General features: G+C 42.8%; 1 protein-coding gene across 4 annotated transcripts in view; it reads right to left on the reverse strand.

Moving 5' to 3' along the window:
* Positions 1–16,185, reverse strand: part of PAK2 (p21 (RAC1) activated kinase 2) — a 76,203-nt gene extending 60,018 nt beyond the window's left edge. The window contains exons 1-2 of one of the 4 annotated variants that reach the window (XM_073360382.1): positions 15,904–16,185; positions 14,837–14,887 (exon numbers count right to left, since the gene is read on the reverse strand). The gene's annotated coding sequence lies outside the window, so the exon portion shown is untranslated. Of the gene's footprint in view, positions 1–5,025; positions 5,049–14,836; positions 14,888–15,903 lie in introns of those variants that run through there. The other 3 variants (XM_073360381.1, XM_073360380.1, XM_073360378.1) reach the window with 3 other exon arrangements.
* Positions 16,186–18,089: the final 1,904 nt, after the last annotated feature.

The raw sequence follows: 18,089 nt of genomic DNA on the forward strand, positions 1-18,089 counted from the left end.
GAACTAACAGGAAAATGAAGGTGAAGATGACTGAGTTAGCTACAGAAGCCAGTATTTTAAGTTTCTCATGTTGACCTGGCTGACATAGTCCATTTAATTTTTGTGGGTTTTTTTAAATATTTCATTTAACTATTTTAGTTGAAAACAGTTTTAACAAAAAAAAACCCTGATTTTAAAAAACCTGAATGTTTAAATTCAAAAATTCATATGCTTGTTTTCTTAAAATATTGTGTGTTTGTTGTTGAAGAAAAAAATCCAGAATCTATAATGTTGTGTTAATTAAATAAAACAATTTAAATGTCTGTCTGGTGATGTTGCATGGCAAGAAAATCCTCCAAATATTTATGATTAAACTGTTGACTTGGAGATAGTTCACCTCCCAATGACTTCATAAATATCTGCTTCAATTACCTTTGGTAAATGAAATAACCAAACAATCATTCATTTTCTGATATAGCTGTAAATAAATCACTTAAAAAAATGTAGGTTTCAGAGTAACAGTCCTGTCAGTCTGTATTCGCAAAAAGAAAAGGAGTACTAGTGGCAGCTTAGAGACTAACCAATTTATTTGAGCATAAGCTTTCGTGAGCTACAGCTCACTTCATGAGTGTACTGTGGCTCACTAAAGCTTATGCTCAAATTGGTTAGTCTCTAAGCTGCCACTAGTACTTCTTTTCTTTTTTTAAAGAATGTATAGTGTGTACCTTCTAAAAATTAAACCGACATCTAGCTCTGAGTTGTGAAGAATATGTATTAAGGTTATAACAACTGACAAGAATGCACTTTTATGTAGAAATCCATGATTAAATCGAGTCTTCCTGACTAGTGATTTAAATCATGATTTCATATTAAATCAATTTCATTTAAACCAAATCCACCCTGGACAAAGTAAATATGCCAGTAATAGATTCTAGAAAATGTGTCCAGACAGGACTGAATATCAAGAGTAGTGAAGGACTGAGAATCCTGATAGAGCACACTTCAATGTCAGTAGATAACTTGTTATTCCAGAGAAATAAGACTAGCTTTAAATGGATATAGAGAAAGTTAAAGTTTCTTTTCTTGGTTTCTCTCTCTCATTCTTCTTCCTTTCAATTTATGTTTCTTTTCTTGCTTTCCTTGAGAAATTATCTTAAAAATTAGACCAAAACATAAAAACTGTGGTTCCGAGTGCTCTGGTAGGTTCCATAATTGCATCTAGTGACGGCGTGACTATACTGGATGTCTCACAGATTTCTCCTTTAGCATCAGTAGTCTAAGAGTTTACCAAGCATGAGCCTGGCTGTGTCATACACAAGACAAGTCTTGGGGTTTATTCTAACCACAAACTGCATGTTGTGATTAGAGCCCCCATCTAATCCACATCCAGAGGGATGGAAGCTATGATAAATCTTTGAGAGCAAGATACACACAGGATTCTGAAGCAGGGGTAGAATGGACCCTTTAAAGGTAGAATATTAAGAATGAAGTACAGGTCAATTCGAAAGAGTATGACAGACCCAGATTCCCTGACCTATTTGCAACAGAAACGAAACAGTAAAGATTTATAGAAGACTACTCAAAGATTTTTATCTTCTGTTTCCACCTGCTGGGCAAAGGGATAACCCCTGGGGTCTGGAGAGTTCAGGGATAAACCCTCAGTGCTACCAAGACAATGAGGACCTCCAACCCTCCTCAAACCACACATATAAGATGGGGAAGAATCTAAACATGTGAAAGAATTAGCATTCATGAAAGAGAGACGTTAGTAGCATTGCCTTGACACAGCAGCTAAAACAAATGCCAGCACAAGCCTCCACCCTATAGACCTCAATCCTGACTATGCGATTCCAATCACAAGTCTCTATGGAACAGAAACTGACAAACATGCTGATTTATGTCAAATAGTATGATGATTTTGAGACAGAACAAGGACTAATAAACCAGACATGTTAATTTGGGAACAAATTTGAATTACCATTTCCAGAGATACATTCAACCCCTTAACTCTGTACACAGCCTACATCCTATACACACACACACACACACAGTTGTAGGACAATTTGGGGTTGTTGTTAAAACGGTGATGTAGATTACTTATCCTGTCTCCAAAGCTGTTTTACAAGTCTGAATCCTGGCCTACAACATAAAACTGTTTAATATATACTTCCAGGGAGACGAAGTTAAATCACCTTTAATTTTCAGTACAATTGCATTAATAATACTGTAGTATTACCTAACGTTAATTAGCATTTTGATGTTAGCTAAGGTCTTGCCATCCCTTCTCCACTCCTATTAGAGTTGCCTCATTTGCTATAAAAAGAACTATAGATTCTGTGAATAGATAGCGAGAAACTGTTCTGGAAGAGATTGTCTTAAAACTCCCTGTAGACAAAGACATACAGGAGGCAGTTCCTTTCTATCCCCCCTTTTTTTTGGGGGGTGGGGTGGGGTGGGGGGAGAAGCACATATGCTCCTAAGAGAAGCAGATCAGGTATATCTAATTTCTATCCTATTCCCTCTGAAACTGCATCTGAACAGCATTGAATAAATGACAACCAGGAGACGTACTCGTACCAACTCCCTGATTATATTAGTTAGGATTCTGTTTAATACAGAGAATTATTTCTGGCCCTCTAAAGTAAGCTTGGACACATGAATCAACACACTCCACAATCCAATGGCAGGAAGTTAAGATAGACAAATTCAGATTGCAAATAAGGTGTAAATTTTTAACAGTAAGGGTAATTAACCATCAGAACAATTTACCAGGGGTCATGACATCACTGGCAATTTTTAAATCAAGACTGGACGTTTTTCCAAAAGATCTGCTCTAGGAATTATTTTGGGGACACTCTATAGTCTGTGTTATATAAGAGTTCAGACTAGATAAACACAATGGTCCCTTCTGGCCTTGGAATCTATTAATCTATGAAAACTATGTCAGGAACCAATTGTAACTCAGTGCTGTGTAGTCTGATAAATTGTTGAGAATCTTGCACCTGAATTATATCTTGGCATGGAGAAGAGGGGACAAGCACACAAAACACTTTTACTGACTGCATTTCCATACTCAGTATTTTGATTTTAGAAGCTAGGTATTATGGTAGAAATTTAGGATAACCTGTTTTTGTTACTATGAGTACCAAACACTCAATGCTATTTCACACATTAAAAAAGTGGGCCTCTCTCAAAGTAATGAATCATTTAGTATAAACATGTACTTATTTCCTATGTAAAGGAGTATCATGGAAAAATGTAGTAATATTTTGTTGAAATGAATTACAACAGTTAATACCAGTTTGTTTATTTTATGTTTGATCTGCTGGCTGAAATAATATTTCCAACTCAACAATTCAGAAACATTGAGCTGAAACTGGCTAAAAAAAGTGATTAGAACAACAAAAGTTTACATCTATTCAATATGAAATGGACCTGTACTGAAATGACCCTCTCCTCCTAGTAAATGACTATGGCTGAAATTCTCAAATTGGGGTGCTTAAAATTAGGCACCTAAAAGCACATTAAGAAACCTAAATAAAATGGCTCTGATTTTCAGATGTGCCAAGTGACACATCCAAATTAATTTAATGGAAGCTGCAGGTGGTGAGCAGCTCTGGAAATCAAGCCACTTAATGTTGGTGCCTAAATATGCTTAACTTCCTAACTTTAAGCACACCAGTTTCAAAATTGTAGCCTATCACTTCAATATCAATAGCTGGAGATAGTGGTTCTACTTAGATAGATTTCCTCATAAATCAGTTTAATCCATTCCCTTAAGGAACCTGGGATTTTACCGCTTTAGTCAATAGATTGCTCTTTAGTGAGAGAAGAATATCCTCTAGGATTTCTCTTTTCCCCTAGAATTCCACATCCCAAATTTCTCACCACAAAGGCTGTGTTGGTGTAACCCACCCAGGGTCTGAAGGTCCCTCCACAACTAGTCAGCACCACGCCTTCAGTGTATCACAGAAAAGTGACCAGTAAATGAGGCAAGAAGGAGCTACCTTCTAAATCCAGATTAGAGCATTTTAAATGCATTTTTGTCTACCCAGAGGTTTAACAGTTTATTGCATTAGATTACCAAGAAATGCATAAACACTACCCACATTTATTCCCCTACCAAGGTGCACTGCAGATCCAAAGCAACAAAACGTCAGAAGGATGGTCTTGTTTGTTAAGGCAGTAAACACTGTACTTGGATATTCAAGACACTGGGTTCAATCCTCTGCTTTGCCAGACCTCCTGAGAGAGTCACCAAGAAACAAAACTCTTTCTCCCATTAGCTAGAGAAGGATGTTACTTCAAGTACAAACACCCACAAGCTAGAGGCTGATACAAAAAAATTTAAAAAGAAAAAGTTCCAAGCAGAGACCAGGGACAGCATTCTCATTCTCAGCATTCTCAAAAAACACAGTACCCTCCTCTTTCTCAGCACTGAGCGAGGAACCAGCAGGGCCTTGAGCACTGCCTCCGCACTTCACTTGTGGTTGTCTTCCTTTCCATCAGTAGCTTCTCCCTGCTGCTAGTAAGTCTCCACTAAAGTACTCAAGCCTTTGGGGTGTGTCTGAAGAGGGCATGATGGCAAGCATATCAATCACCCTGGCAAGTAGGCTTACTCATCAGTTTAGTAGATATTAGGTAGATTTTTCAAGCTCTGAACATAATGAATGCTAGTATATAATTACAACCAATAAAATAAAAAGAAAAGGAGTACTTGTGGCACCTTAGAGACTAACCAATTTATTTGAGCATGAGCTTTCGTGAGCTACAGCTCACTTCATCGGATGCATACCGTGGGTTTCCACAGTATGCATCCGATGAAGTGAGCTGTAGCTCACGAAAGCTCATGCTCAAATAAACTGGTTAGTCTCTAAGGTGCCACAAGTACTCCTTTTCTTTTTGCGAATACAGACTAACACGGCTGTTACTCTGAAACCAATAAAATATTTGAAATTACAGTGTTTTAAGTCACACCAGCTAGTCTGGTAATCTAGAGTTACTTAGCTTTCAGAGGTAGGAAATACTAGAGGCAGTATGCTCAACTCAGGTGAGGAGAGGAAGTTTTCTAGCTCCCTCTGGCTAGCCCTGGAGGGAGTGCTGTCCATCTCTCCTATTTCAGGGGGGGATGATCACTATGATCCAGTCTGACAGAAAAGTAAAAGAACAAATGAAGTGACAGTAGGCTAAATAAGTTCCCTGCCCCCACCCCATTTAAAAAAAAAAAGTCACCCAGAGTTTCATTTCCATTTAGTCTTATTCACAGTTCAGACACAGGGACAGAACTACTCACCTAGCCAGGTTATAACCCAACATTAGGACTTGAAGCATTCACATAAATTCCCACTGGGCCTCTGCCCAGAAGCTGGATAGGATGCAACCCACTGCCTGGACTGTATCTGGGAACTTGTCCTGAAGCAGGCAAGCTAGTGTTTCAGTGGAATACAGGGGAACCACAGTGAAGGTTAGAACCTGTGTGGGGATAGTGTTAACAGGACATATAGATACAGGTAAAAATACTCTAACGGGTCATTTACTCTACCTTCTGGGCAATGTGAACAATCCAAAAAGGCTGGCAAAGCTTCATTTGCTTATGGGTCTTGGATGAAACTGGGGAAGAGAAAGGGGTGTAACAATGGATGTGGGTACGACCAAATTTGAGACAGACTAAAGTTATTACATTGATGGATGCTCTGGGCCATAAAGATTTCCATCCCAAATATGATCACAAAAGCTGCACAGACTGATGTGGCTATCTTGGTTGTGGATACCAGCAGGGGGGAGTTTGAAGCAGGGTTTGAGACTGGTGGACAGATTCAAGAACATGGGTTATTGGTTTGCTCTCTTGGACTGACTTAGGTACACAAAGGGTGTGATTTACCTCACTGAGATAAGGATGTTATTAGCCATTGACTCAGATATAGATACAACATACACAACCCCTTGATGCAGAAGAGCTGTCTGTGACCACCAAGCACATACTAAATTACACTCAGGCTGCTTGCAACCCAAAGAGCAAGGGTATATCTTCACTGCACAGTTAACCTAGGCTCTTACCCAGGTTTTAGCCCAACCCCCCATTGTCCACAAAGTAAAACCTCTGTCCCATGTTTGGAGGTACTTTATGTCCAGGCTAGCTTACTCAGTTTAGCATTGAGTTGGGTTGGGAGGGTACAGAATCTAAGCTCTGCTCTAACATGGGCTGGAACCTGCCCACTTTGCTGTAAGGATGCAGGCTACAGGCTAAATCATTTGACTAATCAGAGTCCTCCAATGCCCTTCCCACAATTCCCCGCCAAAGAACAAACATTCTCCAGCAATTGACAGGGTGCTTCAGCACAAAGAACCATGGGACATGCCCCTAACACACACGAACATGCAGAAACAGTGACGACCACAGTAACACAGGTGGGGCTTTGCCATGGGGATGCTTGTACCCATGCTAGGCTAACCTAGGTGCCAATCACCAGGTTATCTGTGCAGTGAAGACATACCCTAAAGTAGTACCTTGTACCGATAGTGGTCACCATCCACTATGAGCCTGAGGTACTGCCTGTAACTTTGCCTAGGGAGAGGAAGTATTTTCACAAGTGGAGCTTACTACAAGTTCAAACATGGGTAAGCTCCACCCCTGCAAACTGTGCCTTTGACAGTTTACAGGACTGTATTAGTGCGGATATACTAGTAGCTGGCTACTAAGGGCTAAAATACCCAGTGCTGACAAAATCTAACTCTACGGAACTCCGGAAGAAGAGGTAAAGGAATGCCCACAGCAGCCCTCACCTCTTCTTGGAGACTTCCTAGAAAGAGGAGACTACGTCGGTTAGAGCACTTTGAACTAGACATTCTTTTGAAATGGGACTAGATCAAAGTGCATTAACAAACTTAACATGTCAGCAGGGTGTATACAGACAGGTAACCGGCTGCAGGCTAGAGTGGGGCAGAGTCACACCTCAGTTCACCACAGTTTAACTGTTCGTGTGGACAAGCCTACAGAGACTACTGACACAGGAGCGGGAGTACCATAAGGCCAAAAGTCCAAAGGTGCACAGTACCCAGATGGAAAAAAGTCTGACAGCTGTACAAACTGAAAACTGAAGCCCAAATGATATTCATGGGCCCAAACTAGATGTAGAACTGCAGGAGAATGGCAAGAAACCTGCTTTTTTCAGTTTGGAGAAGTCCACAGCACGAACTCAGATCCATCTCCCACTGGATCAAGGGCTCATCCACAAAGTGTTAAGGGAAGGCTGCTCTGAAGAAAATCTTGCCTAAACCTATAATCCAACAGATCCTACAGAGTAGTAGTTGGGGTTCTGCACTGATGACTGTTCTGAGTGCAATGACATCCACTCCTTCCAAACCTTCAAAGGGTGTTGACTCCTGGTGCTTTATCCAGACATACCCAACTGGCACCCCAATGCTGACAACTGAGGTTGCCAGGCCAAATCAGAGGAGGCCTATGCTTTTCAGGACCCTTAAGATCCAGGAAATCCAACCTCACTGGGTTCCAGCTGGAGCTGACATCAGGATCCTTGTCAGAAAATCTCTCTTGTACCATATGGCACCACCGAAGTGCAAGACCACCAGAGATGCTACCCTCAGCATTTCAAGAACTCTGACCTCAAGTAAGTAGAATACCATCTGGCAATTCCTCATAGTGCATCCCTAATAGAGGATGACATTTCAACTGGGAATTCTGCAACAGGCATCGGCACCAGGACAAGCAGAGAGCCCTTTCTATAAGTTCTGAGACTCATCAGCTCCCATAACACATCATAAGAATAGTATTTTTGAGGACAAAACAATTGGGTCTGGGGGAGTTGAATGCACCATTCCAGAAACATCCCCTTTTCAGTGTCACTCTAAATGTGTTGCCTTTTGAAAAAATTATTTGGGTTTTTAGGAAGCAGGAGACTGCAGGGAAGGGACTAATCTGCCCTAAGGTAGAAAATACTTATGAGGTGTCCCTCAAATAAATTTATGAAATAAATCATGATATATTGGACCAAAAGGCTGAATCACATTAAAGAAGTTCTGAAAGCATGTGCTTATGCTGATAGTTGTGAACTTTTGTGGGTCTGTGATGAGTCAGAGGTGAAGTAACTACCTTCAACTTAACAGGAAGGAGAAATTTTCAGAGACGCAGTCAGAAGCTGCATAATAAAGGCCTTGTTAGCCCAGTCACATCTCCTGCACTAGAGTATCTGCCAGCTGAATTCATTCTTGTTCAAACTAATGTTCAGTACAAAAGGAAGAGGGTGCATATTATGCCAAACCTTACTATGAAAAGAATATATCACTTTTTAAGTTATATTTAAACCTATCATAACTACTTACTGGTTGCCTACTTTCAGCCATAATTCTTCAATGTGACACACTGAAACTTTACCTCTAAAATTCTCAATTGACCATGCAATTAAATATAAAATACTCCTGCATCTGCTTGTTACTATTTAGATACTACAGAGATGGAAGCTATGGAAAACCTTACGATAAATAACTGTAGAATGTTAACATGATACTGTTTTTAATCAATTGTCAGCTCATAAGTCACAACTAAAACCGTAACTCCAATCAAAAAATCGAATCTCAAATTAGTAGCTGGAACACCCTATACACCAAATAGGAAAGCTTAACTTAAATTTTCAGACTTGTTGCAAAGATGTAAACACTTTCAATTTACACTATTCTCTTTCCAGAGGGGAACAACTCTTCAACTTGTGGGAGAGTGTTTAACCACTGCTCTTTTATTCAATTTTGTGACCAATGGAAGAATTAGCATAATACAAATGATGATACTGTAACACATAGAGCCACTATAACCAAAACAGGAGTTCACTGTGCGAGGCACCGTACAAACACACAGTAATGTCCATGCCCCAAAAGCTTACAATCACAAAGACAAGACTACAGTGAGAAGTGAAACAAGAGGCAGAGAAATGCCTAATGTCATTCAGCAGATCAGTGGTAGAGCCAGGATTCCTGAGTACTATTCCAGTGGGTCACACTGCCTTCCATAAAACTCAAGAATATTTTTGTTAACTGTCATAATTCATAATTAAGATTTGATGAAAACTATCATTCTACATTCTAATACACCAGATGATTCCCAACCCCTGTACCTGGATTAAATTGAGATATTAAAAAGCTACAAAAGTAGAAGGTTGGAGTAAATTCAATCCTTGAGGGGGCCATTTAGGGATCTGGGGCAAAAATTGGGGATTGGTCCTGCTTTGAGCAGGGGGTTGGACTAGATGACCTCCTGAGGTCCCTTCCAACCCTGATATTCTATGATTCTATGAAATGTATCTTACCACAACTGTGTATGCAGGGAAAGAAAACTACCACCTTCATTAGCTCAGAGACAGAATTACTCTGATGCAAGATTCAAATACCGCAGCTGTTTGATGGCAACAGGTAACAGCTAATTTTCCGGAACAAGAATAAAATTTCAGTAACAAGTAATCAACTTCAAGTGAAGCAAGCAACCTTGGGCAAATCTGAGTTGGCAGTTTTTGTATACAAAGTCAAGCAGAGGCAATCAAGAATCTTCTGGAATGGATGTCCAGCTCCCATTCAACATTTTACCTAGCCTACCAATATATCTAGGACAAGCATGCCCTAAACAGTATTGAAATGTTATGACAAGGAACAATAATAGAGGACTGCCAAGCTATTAACCTCTCTTCATTCAAATCCATTTTTTAAGGCATACATCTGTAATGATGCTCACAAATACTGAGTCAATCATTCTTTAAAAACTGAGCATCTAGATATGCTCCTGATTAAACTCAGTATCCAGCTGTGGCCATGTCATTTTTCTTCCCTATTTGTCAACCTATCTTGCCATCTCTGAAGTTAGACTTCGATATTTTTGAAAAGGGCCTGTCTTTCTAGTTGTTCTGTAAACGTAAAGCACCTAGTGGGGATCTTTTGCTTTTGAGAACTATACAAAAATCTCTCTCCAGAGATAAACAAGGCAAGATCGTTAAAATGGTTCTAAACACTATTACATAACTAGTACTTGACATAACGCTTTTCATTCACAAACTCCAAAGTGCTTTAAAAAGATGGTTAAGTATCATTAACCCGAGAGCTGCAAAAATCTGCTTGCTTTGCGTGAGCAGATAGCCTGAACTGTCAAGTTAAAATGAGACCTAACCAGCAATTTCTGCAGAAATTTTTAATTTAAAAAATAAATTTCTAGCCCTAATAGCTGAAGAAATGACCTCTGAAAGAGCCAAAACTCATGTACTGTTTTCATGAATCTGCAGACAGCCAACTCCAGTACTGCTGCTGGCCATGGCTTATCCAAGCTGCAGCAGAGTGAAATTTAAAACATTTTTGGTCAGATTTATTGCAGTTATTCAGAACCCAGTGGGCAGCTGTAAAACTGTCAATCATATATTACTACTTTTTGAGAACGCAAGCATTGCAGCTAGTCATAGTGGAAGAGGAACCAAGAAGAGGGTTGATTGGGGAAGGAGTGGTGAAGACTTTACCCCTCCCCCTTCACCCAAAGAGCCCCTATGGGAAGGGTATAGAAGCAGAAACCCACATGCAACAGCCAGGATGCTCTGGAGGTCGTGATGAGACAGGAAGCTTCTTCCTCAGCGAGAGCAGTTTCACATTTATCTGATAACTACTTGCCAGAAGCTAATACAAAATATGACATCCACAATCAGGCTTCAGGAAAAAGACCCAGTAACCTCTCCCTTAGCTGGGAATGATAAAGAGGGCCCCACTGCCCTTGGACTTTGCTGAGGGCCCCACCTTCATAGCTAACTCTGGCAAGCAGGTGTGAAATTTCAAAGGCCTGATCCTCCCCCCATACTGTACCTGGGAAAACAGAAAAGAAGCAGCAACTTGTCTTAGGATGCAGAGCTGAGAACAAAACCCATGTCTCCAAACTCCAAGTACCAAGCTCTACCCTCTAGACCAGCGAACTTGATAACAGGCAGTAAAATGTAGACCAATACCCAATTAAGCTAACATAACTGACTTTCTATGAAATCTTGCTTGAAGATTTCAATCTTGTTCAATGTAAAGCTTTGAAGTACAAGGCTAGCTCCTTCCACTTACAACACAACGATCCAAGCCCCAAAACTGCTAGTTCACGATCTGAACATTTTAATGCCAAAACATTTAACACTTCATACTTTCATCAAAATGCATAATGCAAATATTAAGCATAGTTTCTTTTAATCCTACATTACAGTGATACAAAGAACCCCACCCCTAAACAGAAAAGCATCTCAAGAATCCTTGGTCTGACTGCAATGCTTGCTCTAGTGATGTTCAATTGTAATTTATGCATAATTCTTATTTATGGCATGGTAATATTTTCCAAGCTCTGCTTGACAATTGCAGACTTGTGTTTGAGAGTCCCTTACAATATTTCCAAGAAAATACTACCTAGTTAACATGAGAGGTTCAAAGGAATATATAGCAAGGTAGTATTCTTTTTGAACCTTCTCACTGCTCCAACTGGTTTTCTGCTTTCATAAAGAGAAAAAAGAGCAGTGAAACTGATCATTGTACTTAAGTTTCTCTAATGATCTGGAAAGCTTTACAACCACCTGTCTGAAAAACTGGTTCTACTCTGCTTGAACTGCCAACAATATACATCATTAAAGTTACATTTATAATTTGTTTCATCCCTGTAGAAGTCACAAATACCTTTAGCTATTTGATTTTATACCTTGAGGAGTTATAAAATAGCTTGGAAGGAGGGATATCATCTGATTGGATAAAGTCAGTTTCAAGCCTACAAATTATAAACTATAAATCATATACCTGCTCAACCACTATTGCTCAAAACATTTAAATCATTTTATAAAATGTCACTGGTGAAAACTGTTTCAGATTAATTTAAATCAGGGTGGGCAAACTATGGCCCGGAGGCCACATCTGGCCCTTCAGATATTTTAATCTGGTCCCGAGCTCGCGCCAGGGAGCAGGGTCCAGGGCTTGCCCCATTCCAGCATTCCAGCCAAGAGGCAGGGTGAGGGGGCTTGCCCGCTCTGCACATGCCATGGCTCCACGCAGCTCCCAGAGGCTGCGACATGTCTACCCTCCAGTTCCTACACATAGGGGCAGCCAGGGGATACTGCAAGCTGCCCCTACCCTAAGCACCTCCCCTGCAGCTCCCATTGGCTGTGGAGGGGGAGCACACAGAGCCACCTGGCCATGCCTCCGCATAGGAGCTAGAGAGAGGACATGCCACTATTTCTAGGAGCTGCTTGAGGTATGCACCACCTGGAGACTGCACCCCTACCCCCTCTTGTCCTCCAAACCCATCAGTCCCAGCCTGGAGCACCCTCCTGCACCTCCAACCCCTCATACCCAGCCCCACCCCAGAGCCTGCACCCCCCTCAGCTGGAGCTCTCCCCCCCCCGCCCCACACCCCACCCCCTGACCCAGCCTGGAGCTCCCTCCCACACCCTGAACTCCTCATTTCTGGCCCCACCCCAGAGCCTGCACCCCCCCAGCTGGAGCCCTCACCCCCTCCCGCACCCCAACCCCCAATTTCATGAGCATTCATGGCCCACCATACAATTTCCATACCCAGATGTGGTCCTTGGGCCAAAAAGTTTGCCCACCCCTGCTTTAAATGCTTAAGTTTAAAGTACTTAAATAGGACTTCCACAGCCCGCCAGGTATGTCAGTGTTGTTAATGACTGAGGGGATCCTCAGCAAAATGTTTTTAGTATCCAGATACTTTCCCCATCTAACTCAGCTCCTTCCACTTCCAAGCCTCTGCTATCCTCCTTCCTTTTCTCCCGACCTGTATATTTTGGCAAGACACAAGTTTACAAAGCGCTGCTTGGGTCCCAGCCCAAGACTCCAGCATTAGCATCTTCACTCTTGCCACTACTAGGCCAGACCAATGTTCCCTCTAATTTTTTGCATCCTTCCATGTGTGGAATGAATTTTGTTATGTGCACCAATATCGAGGTGATGTGTGGCAAGGGTGGGGCTAAAAGGTTCAGAGTGCTGGAGGGGGCAGAGGGCTGGGGTGCTGGGTGTGAGGGCCTGGCTAGGGGTGTGGGAGGGGTCTCAGGGCTAGGACAGAAGGTCAGGGTGCGGGGGGTGAAAGCTCTGGCTGGGGGTGCAGGCTCTGGGGTGGGGCTGGGGATGAGGGGTTTGGGGTTCAGGCTTCCCTGGGGCTGCAGCAGGGAGAGAGATCTCCCCCCAGCCCTCTCTCGCCAAAGCAGCTCTGGGACTGGGGCAGAAGCACCTCTCCCCAGCCATGGGAGCGCCTCTCCCAGGCTGTGCACCTGCACAGCCCTTGATAGACTGCTGCGCATCTTAGAAGGAACTTAGGGCCAGACCCTTTGATACTGATGTAGTTTAAGGATGGCATCAAAATAAACCATTTGTTTTTGTTTTGTTTTTAAATAAGCCCTTTAAACACAGCTAGGAGACTTGTTTTGAAAACCACTATTTATCTTCATTGTGGCGACAGCAGAGACACCTCAATTAATGATCTGCTAATCTGCAGCAAGAGTATACTGGCACTGGAAGCTCAGACCAGCTCTCAGCCAACACTTTAGGAGTTGAAATTCCAACCCAAAAAGAATTTGGGAGAAGCGAAAGAAGAAAAAACAGGACAGGAGAGGATAAGTACTGGACTAAAAGTAGCCCTCTCAGTGGGGTAAATTAGAGACCCAGTTAGAGAGAGACTCCCTCTCATATCTGCACCCAAATTTTCTGTCTTAGACATGTGGCTGGTATGTCTTGATCACAAGATAAGTGTCTGATCTCCAGATACAGGTAAGGAGGAATTTCCCCCCAAGTCAGATTTGCAGGGACTCTGAGGGATTTTCGCCTTCCTCCTCAGTATGGGATACAGAGTGCCTGCTGGGATCATCAAGGTACATCTCACCTAATCAGTTTCCTGCCATTGCAAGGACTTTGGTGGCACCTGTCTCTCCTGTTCTCTGCCTGCGGCAAACACTAGTTTAGTCTCCTAAGGACTAAGTGCTTTATTTATCTAGCTGGGCTCAACACAGGGGTATCTGGCTGAAATTTAGTGGCCTGTAAAACTACATAATTTAATGACCTTCTGGCCTTACCCTCTATAGCCTTCTCCTGTGCAGGGCTGGGGGGGAGCAGAAAGAAAAAAAAACTAAAAAAATAGGAAATTAAAGAGAAGAAGAAAACCAGCCAGAAGACAGAAAGTGACATCGACATAACAAAAGAAGAGACAGGGCAACTACATTGAGACAAAACATAAATAAACATGGGGTGCTGATCCACCAAGGAATTCTCCAACAAAAAAACCACACTAATGGAATGCCGCAATATTTGGGTTGTTTACACTACAGGAGAATGTTACAGAAAAAGAAATCCAGTAGAACACAGCTCTTTACCAGAAATATTTCTGTTGGAAAAGTACTTACAAAAACTAAGTCTGGGCAAAACTTTACTAAGAATTCTGTTAATTCTTTTTTGTAAAACTTGTTAAAATTACACAAAAAGAGGACAAATGTGTACCACCCATCTCCCAAAGCATAGATGACCTTTAAGTTTGAGAGAGCAGCCCCAGAAAAAATCAACCCCACAAAAATGTGCTTCTATCATACTATCTATGAGAATTAAAGACAAACAGGATAGGGAGAAACACACGTTGCACTTCGTTTCAGGCCTAAATTTTCATGTCTATTTACACAAATTAAATTTAGCATATATATGCAGCATGACAAAACTATGGGTGTCTTTTTTAAAAAAGCTACATATTATACAGCAAGATCTATAGTGAGCATACCAAAATCAATCATGATAAGGAAATAACTGTACACAGAAATTTTAAAAAACTCAATATTTGTTTCTAGAAAGACAATTTTATTACCAATTAAGTTTTGTTGAACAGGAAGGCACTTCTAAAAGCAGAAAGTGGTGTCTGAAAGGAAGAGAATGGGGGCGGTGGGGGAAGAGAAACTATATTACAACTTTAAAAGCAGAATTAAAGTGAAATAACATGAATACATTGGCTCATTTAAGTCTACTTCTGTCTTATTTATGTGCTAGTTCTTAGAGTGATTACAAGATGGTGTGGTACAAAGTTGTTGCGAGTATGCTTTTGCAAGTACTATTATGCAGCCATCCCAAACTCACCTGTAGCTGTAAGGTTTCAGAGTAGCAGCCCTGTTAGTCTGTATTCGCAAAAAGAAAAGGAGTACTTGTGGCACCTTAGAGACTAACCAATTAATTTGAGCATAAACTTTCGTGAGCTACTGCTTATGCTCAAATAAATTGGTTAGTCTCTAAGGTGCCACAAGTACTCCTTGTCTTTTTACTACGGAAGGTGTTTTTCCATAGCTATAGTAAATTCACCCCGCGACATGGTAGCTACCTCTACAGCGGGGGTTAGATCAACCACCCTGTAATATACGACGGAAAGTTTTTCATAGCCCTGAGCTGCAGCCAAACCCTGATAGCCTTAACGCTACAGCGCAAGGTCCGCACGGGTCCCCACCCCGCCACCCCACACAGGTGTCCCAAAACCCTCACCCCGCCACCCCACCGTGCCAGCCAGCACACGCCACGCCCGCCAGGGAGGAGTGCACCCTCGCACAGAGTTTAGCCGCTGGGGGAATTGCGGGAGCCTGGCGGGGGGGAGCCTGGCGGCGGGTGCCGGAGCCCCAGGTCTCCGTCCGACAGTCTCCGGGCCGGGCCGGGCAGAGAGGGCGCCGCCCACGCCTTAGCGATCCCCTACAAGGAAGCGACCCAGGAGGAAGCGGCAGGGAGGCGCCGCCACCCGCCGGCCTGAGGGCTAGGATTCCGCCCCGCGGCAGGTGGGAGCCTCCCAGCCGCTAGCCGGGCCGGGCGGCGTGTGCGAGGCGGGAGGAACAACCACCCAGCCGCGTTGCCCCCTCACCGCTCCCCGCCCCGGCGCGCAGCGGGCGCTGAACTCACCGGTGGCGGACGGGACTGCCCGCTGCTCCTCCCACGTCCGGAAAGGAGCCGGCCGCCAAGGGGGCTGCGGGGCGGGACCTCTAGTTCGCACGGCGCGGCCGCCGCACGAGCTTCCTGCAATGGCGGCAGCGGGACCCACGGAGGCGGCGGCGGCGGCAGCAGCCGGAGGGGGAAGCGGAACCTCCGCGCGTGGCCACAGCCCAGGAGGGGAAGGGGGAGGGGCCGCCCCTCGCGCAGATATTCACGCGCAGAGCGCGGGGACTACAGTTCCCATGACACATCTGCAATGCGGAGGAAGAAGCGGGGTATACGCGAAGAAGCGCATCGATTGAGGACTATAGTTCCCATGATGCATCAGGACGGTCAGGGTGGCCCCGAGAGAGGCAGCCGACGTTGCGCGGAGCCCGCTAGGAAGTATAGTCCTGGTTAATCAGCACCTGCGCGGCCCCGATTCCCAGCACGGGATATAGGCGGAAGCGCAGCGGTGCCGTAGCCCCCTCCCTCACAAGCCATGTCACATGTCTTAAATGTTGGACTCCTATGCAGCCATACAGCGCCTAGCACCGCGGCACCAATACCCAGGCCTATGCTTGTTCCTGTGTAAAGAGGAGCCACAGGGATCAAAGCAGCACCTCATGGGTCACCCTGTCCAGGCAGCTAAAATCAGAGCTTCACACCCTTCCCCACCACGGCTAGGATTCACTTACCACAAGGGGCGGCCCGCCCATATAGGCAAACTAGGCGGTTGCTTAGGGGGCTAAGTTAAATTCGAGGGGAAAAAAATCAAATCAAAAATAAAATGAAAAAGATGAAAAAAATACAAATAAAAGTAACGAAGATGTCATTATTTCAATTCCTGTGCCCGTATAGAGGGAATATGAATTATAATTCATTTCTCTACATTTCTGAGAATGTATTAATATGTCAAATCTTTTATTTACTGCAAAATAAATAATATTTTAGTGACTTTTTTTTTTCAATTTGCGATGTAGGGTCAAAACGACCAACTCTGCAATTTTGATAAGCAATAACTCAGCCACAATGAAACACATCTGCCAGCGGCAAGAGCTGCAATGCTAAGGACATCTAACTCAAATATACATCAAGGTCGCACAGCCAGAAATTCATGTAGAGGGGAGATATCGTGAGCTGATACAAACGGTCATTTTAACACACATTGCAGGTAGACGGTTAAGAATTGAGCAAATACTGTAGAAAATTGTGTTTCTTGGTGCCAAAGAATAAAGAATAACATCTTTCAGCATTATAAATTCAAAATGTGAGGATCTTTAAGGGTTATTAAGCGTTAGCGTTCTTATCAGGCTGTATAATTATGAACTTTTCTTTCTTTTCACATAATAAATAAGGTCCATAACAGAAAAGTAACAGTGTTAAAGCTTAATAGACTATGAAAGTGATGACATGCAAGCAGGTAACCGTGAGGAAGGGGATTACTTTCCAAACAACCGATGTCGGGTTAGAACGTCGAAAAAGGTCATTTTGTTTCCATGTAAATGCTGTAATTAACTGTTTTAATAGGTAAATGAGTGTATGTTACTAATCATTCAACCTTTAAGCAATGAGAAGACGTATTGGGATGGCTACAATGTGGTTTAAATCACCAACCATGTGGTGTATCAGCCATCCTTCATGCTATAATGCTTGCAGTCGGGAGCACAGTACACAACAATATTCAAATGCCCCATGGCAGAAAGAGGAAAAAGAAAACCCTCAGGAGCTGAGTATTGTAAATGAAAGGCTGAGAAGGAAAAGGACCAAGAAAAACTTCAGGGATCCTTCCTGAAATATCTTCTCTTTAATCCAAATAATGGAAGCAGTTCACAGCATCCAGATGAAGGAATTTTACTTGGAAAGGAGGTTAGCTCACATTCGCATGGAAGCAGTTTGGAACATCAAGATGAAGTTATATTACTTTGAGATGAGGATAGCTCACATCCACAAAAAAGCAGTTTGGAAACTCAAGGTGATTAGAAACTTACTTCTAGACGAAGGCAGCTCACAGCATCAGACTGATATGGAAGTGGAGAAAATTTATTCAGCTTCAGAGAGACATGCAGAAATTGAAGTAAATGAGGTAGAATGAAGAAAGAATGAGGAACTTACAAACAAGTTACAGTATGGGGACCCAGCTTCATGGCCCAGATGTGATGACAGTGTGTGGCAAA

This window comes from Lepidochelys kempii, chromosome 9 (assembly GCF_965140265.1).
Source record: "Lepidochelys kempii isolate rLepKem1 chromosome 9, rLepKem1.hap2, whole genome shotgun sequence".
Lineage (NCBI taxonomy): Eukaryota > Metazoa > Chordata > Testudines > Cheloniidae > Lepidochelys > Lepidochelys kempii.